Genomic DNA, 14,320 nt, shown 5'->3' on the forward strand with positions numbered 1-14,320 from the left:
CATTACTCAAATGGTCACTCAACTATACCAAATTATCTCCTAAAGTCACTTTTCTTTCATTTGAAACAACAAAATCACTGAACTATGCCTATTGCACTCAGAAGGTCACTCAAGTAGATTTTTCAAATTTTGGAGTGTCAAATACCTATTCTGCCCTCTAAATTAGTAAACATTTATCTTTTTTTTATTTTTTTAAAACTTTTTAATATTATAATTTTAATAATATAATTGAGCATAATTTTCAAAGAATATATAATGTATATTATAAAAATACATTTATTTAAATAATTACTTTTATATTATGTGCATGGAATTATATTTTACAACCTTTATTTTCTTTCATTCTAAATTGTGTAAATAAATTATTGAATTTTTGTTGTTAATACTAAAAAGTTTAAAAAAAAAAAAAAGAAGATAAATGTTTATAATTTAGAGGGTAAAATAGGTATTTGGCAATCTAAATATTGGAAAATCTAGTTGAGTGACTTTCTGAGTGCAATAGGTGTCACGCCCCGAACCATGGCCTGGGCGTAACACGGCACTCGGTGCCTGACTGCATGTGACCGAGCGAAAACCAACTGTATGGCTGGATCAACATGTAGTATAACTATGAGCTAGAGGTAAATGTAAAACATGATAATCTGCTAAAAAGTCTGACTGAAATATCATAGATGCGGAAAATACTGAAAGATCTGCAAGTATAAACAAGTAGCCGACAAGGCTAACACATGAAAGCCTGCTAATATCTGACTGACTGGGTTATAGTCTACGAAGCCTCTAAAGAATACTGAAAACGCCAACTGTTTACCGGGACAAGGTCCCCGGTATACCTTATTAACTAAAATACTATAATGACTAAAATAAAAGAGAGATAAGGCCCCGAAAGACTGGGGCTCACCAATAGCTGATTCGAGATGTCCTGGCAAGCTGAATCGTCAACTTGTAAATCGTTACCTGCATCGCGAGATACAGGCCCCGGGCAAAAGGGGCGTCAGTACATTTGAATTGTACTGGTATGTAAAATAGCTAAACAAAAGAACTGTAAATACTAAAACTGAAACTGAACTGCTAGCTGATAAACTGATAACTGAACAAGGAAGTAAGGATGTGAATACTCCCTCTTCTGAATGATGAACAACCTGTTTAACTAAATATTAAACTGCGGCCTCAGGCCCAATATATATATATGTGCACAACTGCGGCCTCGGGCCCAAGTATACGTATACATAACTGCGGCCTCAGGTCCAAAGATGCATAAAGCATAAACTGCGGCCTCAGGCCCAAATACAGGTGTTCAACATTCAAGAATATAAAATCAGGAACTGAGAATCATATTACAATACATGATACTGAAATAATGAGCCATACTGGGTTACATGATACTAGAATAGTGAATAGGATTAGACTGAGATGAGTATTCATAATAAGTTGAATTGTCATAACTGAAACTCATAGAATATCGAATGATTATGAGACTATGCCATCTAGAGAATAGAAGTCCTACTACTGATCAGGGAACTAAGGCATAGTTCCTTTCTGAGGAAACTGGTAATGATCATAATGAATGGGACGTAGGGAGAATCATAGACATTCCCAAACGTAAAGAGTTAGCCTTACATACCTTAACTTCCTGCTCTTGAGCGTAATACAACGTTTGTCAATCCTTTCAACTTTAATCTATAGCAATACAATTCAAAGGGATTCCATATTAGCGATAATGCTCATGTTTTGGTCACTTAAGCATTTTATCAAACACTAGGTGAAAATAAAGCTTCATAGTCCTTATTAATGGTGTCTCTACACCCAACAACCCATTCTCTTGTTCCTAGATAAATTCTAAGGTCTCAAATGATTACACCAACATTATTCTTCATCACCCATAAGGCAAAAAACACCCTTAACCAATAATCAACACTCAACACCCCAACCCTATAATCAATCATGCTTTTCTATCAAACCCAACAACTCATATCTCATGAACTAGGATTTATAATCATTAAACCAATGCTAGAATCAATTAGAGGGTGAAGACATTACCTTTTTGAAGTTCAAACCCTTTGAATTCGAGTTCTAGGCTTCCGTCTCTCAACAATGATGTTCCAATCGAATATCTAATGATATGGAGGGTTTACCCATGTTAATAAGATATTGGAAAAATCAAATTAACTTAGAATCACCATTAGAACTTACCTTGGGTGGTGGAAGGACCCTTAAGGAGTTAGGTTTTTGAGGGTTCCCCTTTCTAGAGCAAGTTTTTATATTTTGGGGCTGTCGGGGACGAAATATAGCTTTAAAATGACCCCCCACGAGCGCGCCCGCGCACCAGGAGACCTGCCCACGCTACTGACCGTGCTAAACGGCAGCAACACTGCCTCAAAATTAGCGCGGTCGCGCTATGGGCGCGCTACCGGGCGCGCATATCGCATACTGTTCTATAAAACGCGCATAACTTCTTGCACAGAGATCCGTTCAGGCTCCATAATATATCTTTGGAAAGATATTTCAAAGGCCTACAACTTTCATGCTTTGCATTTTCTCAAGTTGCTTACACAGTTTCACTAAAACCTGCTGGAAGACAGACCTTCTGCAAACTTAGTTGATTTTGTCAAATCTTATGCACCTCACTTTCCATCTTGATTTTGAAACAACTATTTTACCCATAATCATCCCGATGGGACTTCACATGTTCAAAATATACCCTTGCCACTCATTTAACACATTCACACCTAAGCCGAATTTACGAGGTGTTACAATAGGCATAGTTCAGTGACTTTGTTGTTACAAACGAAAGAAAAGTGACTTTAAGAGATAATTTAGGATAGTTGAGTGACCATTTGAGTAATTGACTCCGAGTTCAAGCCATGGAAATAGCCTCTTGCAGAAATATGGGGTAAGGTTATGCAGAGGTGGATCTAGAATTTGAAGGTTGCGGGTGCCATAATTTTCTTTAACATATATTTTGTAATGACTAATACGAAATTTGTTAGGAACGTTTAATCAATTTTTTTGAGTTGATTTGGGTCAACCTAATAGGTATTTTTTTATTTGAAAATTTAAAAATAGCATCTCAGATATAAAAAACAAACGTGATTAGAATTTTCAAATAGGATCATACCTTTATTATAACAACATAAGTAAAATCAATATTTTTTCTGAGAAATTACATCTTTTATGTATATTAAAAATTAATTTACAGAAGTAAGATAACATCTTCAGAAAGAGAATTACATCAATCAGAATAAGTAAGATAACATCTTCAGAAAGAGAATTACATCAATCAGAATAAGAAATTTTAATGAATAACCCGGAAAAATACCTTCATCACTTCTTGGATCGAATTTTCCAAGGTTGTCCTTACCGTTATTGTGAATAAAATACTTACTTCCGAAAGGATGAAAGTAACTGATATTTGGACGTTTACCTTTCCATAAATCATAGGGAGTCTTCTTCAGAATGGGCCTTATGAGACATCGATTGAGAATGTGACATGTTGTACTTACACCTTCTGCCCAGAAGTGATTTGGCAGTGAATGATCAAGTAACATAGTTCTTGCCATATCTTGGAGGGTTCTGTTTTTTCTTTCTACAAGCCCATTTTTTTGTGGTGATCATGGTGCAGAGAAGTTATGAGTGTATCCCTGATCATTACAGAAATCTTCAAATGCTCTGCTTTCAAATTCTCCTCCATGATCACTCTGAATTGTTGAGATCAGATATCCCCTTTCTCTTCCAACCTTTTTGCAGAAAACCTCGAAATTTCTTAATGCTTCATCCTTATGAGATAAGAAAATTACCCAAGTGAAACGTGAATAATCATCAACAATAACAAAAGCATATCTTTTTCCTCCTATATTAGCAGTTCTAGTAGGCCCAAATAAGTCTATATGAAGTAATTGCAAAAGTTTAGAAGTAGATACAATATCTTTATTTTTGAAAGAGTTTCTGGTCTGCTTACCAATTTGACATGCATCACAGATATGAGTTCTAGAAAAATTCAGTTTGGGTAAGCCAACAACTAACTCATGTTTGGACAATTTTTCAATCAAATGCATGCTAGCATGACAAAGTTTCCTATGCCATAACCATGGATCATCAGACATGGATGATAAGCAAATATGACCATCTATCTTTTCAAGACCATCAAGGATATAAACATTTCCATACCTTTTACCAGGGAGGACTGTTTTACCTGATTCGTCTTCAATAGCACAACCTGTTTTCTTAAAGTTTACCTCATATCCTGAGTCGCATAGTTGACTTATGCTCAGGAGATTGTAGTTGAGTCCATCGACGAGATACACTTTAGTGATATCACAGTAGTTATTGAAGGGAATTGTTCCAGTACCAATTATTTTACCTTTTGAGTCATCCCCAAACTTAACACTTCCTCCATCAATTTTTGTAACTTCTTTGAACAGGTTTTTGTCACCTGTCATGTGACTGGAACACGCACTATCTAGATACCATTTTCCTTTGTGGCTTATTCTGTGGTGTTCCTGCAAAACATAGAGATTACTTTCTTTTAGGTACCCAAGCTTGCTTGGGTCCTGGAGGGTTAGTATTGCTAGATTCAGAATTGTTTTTTGGTTTCCAAACCCATCCTGACATGTTTGCTTTACGAAAGTGACAAAAAGAATATTTGTGCCCACTTTTGTTATAGTAGTGATACGTAACTTCTGACCCACCTTTAGGTCTTTCATTGGTGTTAGTACTAGTGGACTTTGTTTTGGCTGGTTCTTTTCCAGTTGACTTGTAAGTCGCCTGGTTTGACCAGACAGAACTGTGACTGGTGGATTTGCGCATGCCATTAAGTTGCATTTGCAATTCCTCAAACTCTTCTTGAAGTACTTCTTTTTCAATTTCACATACTTCATGTTTGAGTTTCCGGTCTTTAACCTCTTTATTTAGTCTCTTAAGCTCATTCATCATTTTTTGAGATTCTTTCAAAGTTAAATCAAGAATATCCTGCAATTCATTGCATCTTTCACAGTTATAAGATCTTACCTCACTTGTTTCACCTCGTGCCATGAAACAGTTTTCATTGTCATCCATGCCTTCGTCATCTGAAGTGTCCTCATCTGACCAGCATCCTGAGGATTTGTTCATCTCGTTTTCCAGAATCGTCATGAAGCAAAGATTTGCTATCTCTTCGTGTTCTGAACTGTCTTCATCACTCCAACTTCCAAACGATTTTTTCTTGTTAAATCCTCTAGAAATTTTTCTTTTTAGTTCTGGGCACTCAGCTTGAATATGTCCAAATCTTCCACACTCGTAGCATTTTCCATCATTCTTGTCCTGTTCGTTGTATTGCCTGTATCGTCGGAATTCTTCCTTTCTTTGTATTTCTGAATCTTCTCGTTAACCCATCCATGTTTCTTGATAACATAGCAATCTCTTCTTGTAGAGCTTCAGGATCATCATCAATTTCATTTTCAGCTATTTCGGTTGAAGCTTTGAATACGACTATCTTCTTTTTGTCTTCTTGACTAGTCTTCTTGAGATGCATCTTTTCAAAAGCTATGCATCATATGATAATTTGTTTAGATCCTGAGATTCAAGTGTGACTACTTTGGTCTGCCAAGTGGATGGCAGGCTTCTGAGAATTTTTCTAACTTGATCGCCACTAGTATATGGCTTGCTAAATGCCTTTAGATCGCTAATTATTTTGCTGAACCTGGCAAACATCTCTTCAATAGATTCTCCTTCTTTCATTAAAAAGAGTTCGTAATTATGAACCAACATGTTGATATGTGTTTCCTTTACTTTGCTGGTTCCTTCGTGTAACCTCAAGCTTGTCCCACATTTCTTTGGCTGTGTCACAGCTAGGGATTTTCTCATATTCTTCACCACTTATAGCATTGTGAAGCAGATTTCTTGCTTTCTGTTAACTTGTACCACTTCCATTTTCTCTTTTGTATCTGAGTCTATACCTTCAGGACCAGCAAGTGGTGGAGTAGCAGCAGGTAAGGGATAGTTTCACTTTTTGATGACTCTCCAAACTTTAACATCATAAGCCTTGGCAAAGATCTCCATACGCACTTTCCAGTGAGAAAAATGTTGACCATTGTAAGTATGGTGGTCTAACTAGTTAAGTTCCTTCCTGGAAGAGAGCTCCTATGATGGCTTGATTTGCATGATCTTTTCTCACAAGCTGTTAAGCAAAAATAGAATGTGAGCCTTGCTCTGATACCAATTGAAAGTACAAGAGGGGGGGTGAATTGTATATTTTTAATCTTAATCTCTATCAGTTGACAGGTTTTTCAATTAGTAGACTAGATGCAATAACCTAACAGTTATAATAGCAGAATGTAAAATGCAGAAAGTAAGTGCAGGAATTAAAGACACCGGAATTTTATACTGGTTCGAATTCAGTGTGAATCCTAGTCCAGTCCCCTTGGGTTGCAAGGGAATTCTCTTTAGTAAATGCGTTTCTTCGAGTACAAGGGAAATGACGTGATAGCTCAGTTCCTATAACACTCGTCTCTTTTGATACAATGTCTCGCCAGTGTTATACTCTCCTCTTTCTCTGACTTATTACAAAGCAGGTCTCAAAGAACTACAATGTTTGTTTGCAGTAGAATAAAGAGAGGATTGATCAAAGTATATTTGTCTAAGGCTGGATGCTGAGTATAAATACTTTGGTGAAGTCCTCTTGCTGACGAGATTTGACAACCCAAGAGATTTGATCCTTGGAAAGAGATTGATTCTTTCCAAGAATAAGATTGCTAGCCATTGCTCTTCCTTGATGAGTGGAGATTGATCGCAATTGATAGCTTTCCTTCAACATCTGTTGATGATGAGGGTTTACTCCTTGATTTTTGGTCCTTCCACGATTGGCAGCTCAGCTAATCTTCTTTCAGAATCCGGATTGAATGTGGTGGCCTTGATTGTTGCCTTAAGTTTAGGCTTGCAAAGATTCTTTCCATCACGGTTGTCCATGATCTTTGCTGATTGATTTCTTTCCTTAAGCATCCAGATTGACTTCAGCAATCATCGTAGTAGCTCCTTGATTCCTTGATCTTCTCCGATTGATTTCCTGCATAGATATATTATTTGCATCATTAAAATTAGATCTAACAGCTCCTATATGATATTTTGGACTGGGCCTGCGGCTATGCCGGGTAAATTATGTTATTGGCACGTGAGTTGTCCGTATAGCACGTGAGTGGTACGTGTGGATCCAGGTATTGATATTGTTGGCACGTGAGTTGTCTGTGCAGCACATGAGTTCTCCGTGCGGATCCATATATTGATATTATTGACACGTGAGTTGTTCATGTCGCACATGTGTTGTCCGTGCAGATTCTATTGTTAGCACGTGAGTTGTCCGTGCAACACATGAGTTGTTCATGCAGTGTGTGGAACTTGTAGTTTGTTATCATTTATCTGATTTACGCGTTTCTTTCCTCTACATGCTATAATATTGTTGAGCAAGGTATTCAAGAAACAGTGCACATGCACACACAGATATTCGTCTCACGAAGCCTTATGAGCTAGCTTTAAATTTTATGTTGTGTAATCAAAAAGAACAAAATTACACTGATTTAACTAATGAACTCAATGAATTAAGCTTCTCTTACCTTGCCTTGTTTATTTTGTGATACTTATTGAGTTGGTTGTACTCACACTATACCCTGTATCTCGTGTGCAAATTCAGGTATTTTCGGGCACGGCGGTTATTGATCGTGGAGTCTTATCTATTCGAAGATCATAAAGGTAGCTGCTTGAGCGTCCACATACCTTGACTCTCCCTTCCCTATCTTTCAGTTGATTTGTTTAGTCCTACTTTCTGGACAGTGTATCGGACTATGTCATTACATATAGATGCTTGTGTACTCGGTGACACCAGGTTTTTGGGATTTTTCGTATTTAGTTATGATCTTTTATCCAGTGCATGAGAGCTTTAATTATTTAAACCTGTTTTAGTACATTTTTCATTTAAAAGTGTTGGAAATGTTTGAGATGTCGGCTTGTCTAGTACCATATTAGGTGTCATCACGACAGGTTAAGTTTTGAATCGTTACACAGCCTTGCTGCCTTATCAGCTAAGTTATTAAAACGTTAAGTTTGACGATTAACATGTATCGTAGTTTTAAAGGTAGATATCTTTCTTTAAGATCATTAGCATCAGTGTAATTTAAGGTTTTGAAGAAAAATATGTAGAAAGAAAGGCGGTTGGCCATTGTAAGAGGTGCCTTTAGCATTTGATGTCCCTATTAATCTCTATAAAGTAGCCATATATAATCACTATTGATAGTCATAACTCATAATTAAGTAATGAAAAAAAATATTGAAATTTCAGTCCAGTTATTGATAATATTCAATAAAATTAAGTCTGAGTTGACTAAGTTATGAAACTAAAATTAGAAATTGTAGAGTTAAATTGGTAAAAGATACTTGTATAAGATATTGAAAATAATTTTAACTGTAACAGTTCATATTTTCAAAATAAAATAAGGCAGAGCAGGAGCTAATATATATGTTAAAAGGGCTCAATTCAATTTAATTCGTCGAAAATTATACAGTGCATATAAAATAAAATTACTTCTTTTTGTATATACAAAAATTATTTAACCTTCTCGGCATATGAGAAGTTCCTAGTGTAATAGCAATGGTGTTTCAAAAATTACATTAGGTTTCAAAATTCAAATCTCTAATCGAATACCATTTCTCGACCATTTTCTAATTGTCTATATTCCATGTACATCGTGCTTGTTCGAATTTCATTTCTACTTTAATTTATAATATCATATCTACAATGTTAGAACTAGACAGCCCATTTTTGTTTGCCTATTTTATGTCAGCTAGCAAGCCCTACCAGCTAGAGACATGTTATTCTTCTTTGGCTATGACAATTGGATCTAAGTTTTTTTTATTTATTAAGAAACATTCTAATGAAAATGTAACTATAAGTAAGTCAGAATCATATAAGAGATTTCACTGGCATCCAGCCTAGTATCAAAAAAGAACATGTTGGAAGGTCAAACAATGGGGACAGATAACAGCAATCAGAGACCTGAATAAGCAAAATAAATAAATATTATATATCCATCTATCGTTCCTAACCATGAAGTGTATCCAAAATAGTGAGAAATTAAATGTGAATATGGCACCCAGGGGTGTGATCTAGTAGTCAATGAATTAGGTTGAGAACCATAAGATTTTAGGTTTAAAATCGGTAGAGGAAAAATTTGAAGTGTTTTCTTTTTATTTGTACATAAGTTAAAGTGCACGTAAATAAATATAAATGGATAATGGAACAGACAAGAGTTGAAGAAGACATTGCAATCATGTTAACAGGATCATATGCATGAAAGTTAGTGAATTTCCGTGCTGTGCGGTACATCTTGTGAAAGTGTAGTATTCACTTGCTTTTTTTTTTTTTTTTTTTTAACGTCTTAACGTAAACTATACGAACCTTCCATCATTATTTTTTTAGTTCATTTATATTTTTCCTTGGTGATGGATTAGATATTATTTTTTTGAATTATCTTTAAATGGATATTGGATCAGGGTATTCTGAGCTTTACGCTATCGGATTAAAAGGGGCAAATGAAGTAAAAAAAAAATCAAACAACTTGCAGATATCACAGTTCTTACAAAATTCCTTGATCCTAGAGAGTCCTACAAGAACTTGAAAGCTAGTGGAAATGGTAGAGGTAAGGTCTGCGTACACACTATCCTCCCCAGACCCCACGGTATGGGATAATACTGGGTATGTTGTTGTTGCTGCATAAATCACTTCAAAGTTAATTCATGTTGTGATCAAAATTATATATATAAGGAGCTAATTAACTCTATCCAAATGTTTAAAACTCGACATATAGATCGTATGGACAACATGACATGCTGAGTCCAAAATTTCATAAACTAAGAAAAGATGATATTAAATTAAAAGAATAAAATTTAGATGGAACTTAATAAAAAAAAGCTAGCTCACGAAATGAGAAGCGGTCGAGGAGAAAACATTATATTCCCTCGACTAATGTGACATTTTAAGACTTTTTAAAGTAATTATGATGGAGCAAGAAAGGGGATGTAGTGAGTTGCAACAATTTCCATGTCTTATCTTGGAGTGATGCTGCCCATGATAGCAAACGAAGTCATGAACCATGCCTTTTAGAACTTAATTCATATAACCACTCCAGTTTCCCGTGAGTTTGCAGGCGTGAGATGTTGAAAGGATTTCACAATAATCCTGTTTGGTTGTTGTAGGAAAATGAGAAAGGGAAATCTTTATCATTATTTTCTCTCTTATTTCTTTATGATGCTTCATGATATCTACCAAACGATTAATAGGAAATTTATTTTTTTATTTCCACTTAAGTGAAGTCAAAGAGCTTCGCTATTCTTTATGCTTCCCTCCCTTCTTAAAACAAATTACTTCTTCCCTTTCAATTTATGTGTAAATGTTCCATTAGAGGCACAAAGTTTTTTAAAAAAAAGGCCTTTGAAACTTGTTGATTTAAACATGTCATAATATACTTTTGAAACGTATGGTTTGAAATAAAATATCATAATATTTGGATAGTTATAAAAGTTTCTCATGAGCTAGCGTAGAATGAGAAGTTTAAATTAAATTATTTATAAATATGGAAAAAAATCATTCTTTTTGGAACGAACTAGAAAGAAAATAGGATTACATAAATCGAACGAGAGGGAGTATGTTAGTCTAATTCTTATTTTGGGGTAACAAAAAATATTATAATATTTCTAAGTTATAAAAGTTTTTCCTCCACTTACCTAGCTATAATCTTATAGTACCTAATTTTAATAAGATGGTCATCATGTTTAACGCCTCTGCAAACTATACTAATTTTAATGCAAATTAATTTGAGGGTACTACTACTAAGACACAAATTAAACATCTTTTTTCCTGCTATCGAATACTTTAATCGTAGATTGATAAGTGACAGACTTCAGCAACATGCATGAAAGAGGTTGATAAGTGAGCTACATTATTCAGAATCTTGGAGCTAATGCTTTTTTTTCTCTTATAAGTTCAACTAATCGTTTAAGAGTTTAAGGTTAATGACAGTGTAAAATTATTTACGTAATCAGATCACTTATAAGATAATTATAAATAAATTTTCATAATAAATTAATCAATAATCTAGTAATAACGATAACTAACCTGCTATCTCAAGTGAAACTATACTGATAACGTAAAATTTTTATATTCTTAATGTATATATCACTTAAATCCATTATTTAGTTGTCTTCTTATAAGACAACTCTCTTTTCTGCCTCCGGTTCTACATGTGCTGTTAACTATCCCAGTCTGCTTCAATTAATTTTCCGTGTCTAGTTGGAATTTCATATTATCATTATCTTTAATAAACTAAGATTAAGTACATGAACCATGTTGAAAGCCTGACATGTGAAAAAACTAAACTTACTTTCCTGGAAAGTAATTCTGTGAACCTTTAGCCTTTGACCATCAACGTTATGTTCCTTAGAGTTCAAAAGTAAAATAGATTTTCACAAATTTTTGTTAGGACTTTTTCTTTTTTATTGAACACTGTATTTGTAACTATATAGTTCAATTAATTCAAAGTTGTGTCGGGTAGGCACATTAAGGGGTAAAGGACTCCTAGCCAAAAAAATTCTCCGTATACAGCATTCGTACTTGAGACCTCTGGTTAAGGGCGTGGGAGATCTTAACTATCCATCACACCCTTAATAATAAACCATTTTCCTCTTTTCTCTTATTTTCTAACTTATGCATAAAAGAAATCCTTTGTGAGTCAACTATATTCTTGTACCTAATTCAATAAGATGGTCATGAGTAACGCCTCGGCAAAAAGAAAAAAGAAATTCAAATGCACATTAATTTGGGTAATATTACTAATTAAGTCATGAAAATAGTTTCTTTTTTCTGCTATCGATTACTTTAATCTTAGATTCACAAGTGACAAACATCAACAGCAGGAGAGAGTTTGATAAGTGAGGTACATTATTTCGAATATCCTGTAAAGAACTAATGCTTTTTAGTTTGTCATTATGCTCAGCTAATCATTAAATTATATTTCTTATAAATAAGACAAAACTCTCTTTCTGCTTCTCGTTCTTGCATGTGCTGTTAATTAATCCCATTCTGCTTCAATTAATTTTCTAGCGCTGACAATGGCGTCGTATCCGCAACGGAGTGTTTGAATTTGGTTTATCTTTATCTTTAATACGTCTATGATTAAGTATATGAACCATGGTGAGAGCCTAACATGAATAAGCCTAAGCATGTCTGACCAATGGAAAATCAAGAGTGCTAATTGTACAGGGTAAAATTGGTTTATAGCGGATGGTCGAATGGTAACATGGCACGTGGAATCGAAGATAGGGAAAGGGCAAGCCAGGGAACAACCAATACTGGATACAACGAATGTAGTCGATATCGGGTAAATCCCGAAGGGAGCGTAGTCGACCGGAGAAGGTTAAGGGTTTGCCATCGGATAGCATTCAATGGGAGAATAAGTTAAATGAGCGACCATTGCAGAGAATATTGCATTCATGGCATGTTGTTACGCGTTCATAAATGACTCTTTTATTATCATTTAAGAGGAGCTTGATCCTAGGATCTTGTTTCCCTAGGTAGAGCTATAAATAGCAGGCTCAACAGTCATTGTAATGACACAAAATTTTCTGTATACAAAAGCTTTATTTTACTACTTTTGCTCTCAATTAAACAACTTTATTTGCACTTTATCGTTATTTCCACTGCTGATACTGACGAACTGCATGTTATTCAATTCAACAAATTGGCAAACAATATGGGGTACTTAGGTGTAGAGAAATTTGCATGTCAAGTCAATAAAAAATAAGCATTTCGATTTATTAAGTATGATGCTGATGTGTTAGAATTCAGCAAAGACCTTAAGGATGGGGATTTTATTGATGTTTATTTATGTCACACACAATTAATATACAATGTTGATGTTGAATTGAATGAAATGTTAAGTAGAGGTATGGATCCCAGTGATATTCCACATGATCAAACAACTAGCTTTAGTGAAGTGCCACAAAGGCAGACAAGTAGACCTAATGCTATGGCAACAAACTCAGCTACCAATGATATAAATACTGGTGAAACCACTAAGGGGAAGGGTAAAGGAAGGGCTGCTGAGATAGAAGAGTCTAATGAGGATGAAGGGGAGTTCTACAACTTTCATCTTGCCACAGATTCAGATTGTGATGAATTTGAGAGTAATTCTAAGAGTGAGGATGGTGAATATGAGGGTGTTTCTGCTGATGAGGATACAAATGAGTCAATTTATGATGTTCATGAGGATGTTCTTGGAGAGACAAGTGATATAGAAGCTGACCTTGTTGCTGCTAGACAGACCAAAGTAAATCGGAAGAACTGAAAGAGAGATCTAATAATGTTAATGTAGATGAGCTACCTAGTGGCCAAGTAGGCATTGACCCTGGATTTGAAGATATTTACCAGGACAAGACTGCTAAATATGCTGGCAAATTGGAAGGGATTGAGCAGTACCTAGACAGTTCAGATCTAGGGAGTGAGGATACTGATGATGATATAGATGAAGATGATGAGGTGCAGAACCTTCCTCCAAGAAGATACAGTATAATGGTCTACTATGACCCTAACTTAAGAAAAAAAAATTCAACTAGGAATGGTCTTTGAAAATGTTAAACAGTTTAGATCTGCTTTACAAGACTATGTTGTACAGAGGAGAGTTCAGTTAAAGTTGAGGCCAAATGAGAGGAATAGAGCCAGGGCAACATGTTTGAACTCTACTAGATGTAGATGACATATTTTAGGCAATTTACAGGGCCACACACAGAACTTCATTGTTAACACATACTATCCTGTTCATTCATGCTTCACAGTTACAAAGAACAAGTTTGCTAACACTGCTTGGATAGTTAAACATTAAAAAGATAAGATCATAATCAGCCTGACATAAAGCTTAAAAAGTTGCAGGAGTTGATAAGGATTAAGTATGGTATGTATATATAGGAAAAAAAATATATGCCAGGGCTAGACAGAAGGTAATAGGTAAGTATCTAGGTGATTACAAGATGGAGTTTGCAAGGATTTATTATTATGCTGACATGATAAGAACTGCTAACCCTGACAGCACTATTGTGGTGAGGACTTCCAAAGAAATAGAACTTGGTAAAGAGGTCTTTTTGGGGATATACATTTGTCTACATGCTTCGAAAACAGGTTGGTTAGAAGGGTGTAGAAATATAATTGGTTTTGATGGTGCATTTCTGAACGAAGTATGTAAAGGATGGTAATAACCAGATGTACCAAGTTGCTTGGCGGTGGCTGAGAAAGAGATCAAGAACACTTGGT

The sequence above is a fragment of the Nicotiana attenuata genome, unplaced genomic scaffold, assembly GCF_001879085.1.
Source record: "Nicotiana attenuata strain UT unplaced genomic scaffold, NIATTr2, whole genome shotgun sequence".
Taxonomy (NCBI): Eukaryota; Viridiplantae; Streptophyta; class Magnoliopsida; order Solanales; family Solanaceae; genus Nicotiana; species Nicotiana attenuata.